This window comes from Ursus americanus, chromosome 24 (assembly GCF_024610735.1).
Source record: "Ursus americanus isolate L20-20 chromosome 24, mUrsAme1.1.p, whole genome shotgun sequence".
Taxonomy (NCBI): Eukaryota; Metazoa; Chordata; class Mammalia; order Carnivora; family Ursidae; genus Ursus; species Ursus americanus.
Genome location: NC_142150.1, coordinates 544,820 through 546,649, shown reverse-complemented (window position 1 = coordinate 546,649; position 1,830 = coordinate 544,820).

Genomic DNA, 1,830 nt, shown 5'->3' with positions numbered 1-1,830 from the left:
CAGCTGAGTGTCACAGCACCCTCTTGTGGACTCATAAGAGTTTCACTGTCACCAGGCAGGTCATTGTATTTGATAAACCACTGTGAGAGTTTGCAATTGCCTTCATCTGCAACCTCCTAGAGGCAAATGCAGATCTCTGGTACCATGGGAAGTCATGTGAAGGCATTGTGAGAAAGTGTCCTTTTGCTTAAGAAAAACATGGCTGGGGCTCCTGGCTGTCTCAGCCAGTTAAGCATGTGATTTTGGCTCAGGTTATGATCCCACGGTTCTGGGATAGAGCCTGGGCTCCCTGCTCAGCAGGAAAGGAGGTAGGGAAATAGCTTAGAACCCACAGAAAATGTGAATAAAGGGGAGTGAAATGGAACTTGGTCTGTGTTTTGCTTTAGGGATTGGAAGTTAGCTTTTTCTCAATTGTGATTGTTCTTGAAACAGAAAAGCTGTATTGGTTTTTTTTTACCTTTAATTTTTTTTCTAATAATTATTTTTTATTATGATTTGTTAGTCACTATACAGTATTTCCTTAGTTTTTGATGTAGTGTTCCATGATTCATTATTTGCATATAACACCCAGTGCTCCGTGCAATATGTACCTTCCTTAATACCCATCACTGGCCCATCCCAATCCCCCACCCTTCTCCCCTCTGAAGCCCTCAGTTTGTTTCCCAGAGTCCATAGTCTCTCGTGGTTCATTCCCCCTTCTGTTTAGGGTCCATTGTCTAAAGGGACAGACAGTGGAAGTTCACCAAATATAAGATCGAAATTTCATTATTCATTATAGATGCCGCCAAGTAGTTCCCAGACATTTCATTCTACTGTAGTAATTCACTATACCTGTGCAGGTGCACGTGGAAGATAATTGATGCATGTATAGTGGTAATAAAACACGCCCCTCAGTAGTAGAATAATAGAGGATGCATATGTGTAAAATTATTTGACTACAGCTTCCATGCTTTCCCTTTGGTTCCTTATTATCTATGAAATTGGACAATTTTTGTTCTCTAGGCTTAAAACTCATTGTCAGTATTCAGAGTTTTTCAATGCTGATCTTCTCCTGTATAAGTTACCAAAAACCTAAAATATGTATGAACTTTAAAAAACGCTATATTGAAAATGACAGCAGGGAAGTTCCATTTTGTAAATATTGTGTCAATGGATCTCTATTTTGACATCAGTGTTCGTTAGAAATGATGACATTTCATGTGAGTATGAATATCAATGTGAAAAAGAAAAGGTAGGAAGAACCTTGAATGTTTAAGTAATTGGTGAAATGACAGGTGTGTGTGTGTGTGTGTGTGTGTGTGTGTGTAATTGATTCTCAGTGAATGGTTCAGCTTCTTGTAGGGCCTCCGAGAGAGCCCAGGTGAATCTTTCAATGAGTTGGTATCTGTTTTCAGAACATGGGAATCTCTTAGTCCAATAGTCAATCAGGCAAGCTTTGAGGTCTTGAAGAGTTTCGGTCCTCAGAGATGGTGTTGTAGACCCTTGTGAGCAAACCCTAGGGCATGGTCAGAGCCCTCATTAGCAGGTACCAACGTGTGACGATTTCAGACAGCATTTCCCAAAGAAGTACCTCTTGAGTCTCTGTCCTTGTCAGTTCCCTACACTTCCTTACACTAATTATGTGATCAGTGTGTTTCAGGATAATCCCTACATGTGATTTTTGCTATTTCCTACTACTCCTATCTGTTTCTCATCTTCTTCTTTTATGGTAGGGGTTGGGAAGCAACCTGTGTGGTGTAGGAAGGGGTGTGGTAGTTGTCTGCCTTCAGAGGACCGAATGATGCCTAGAAATTGTACTGTGGTTTGAGGTCAATCGTCCATCCTCTGAGT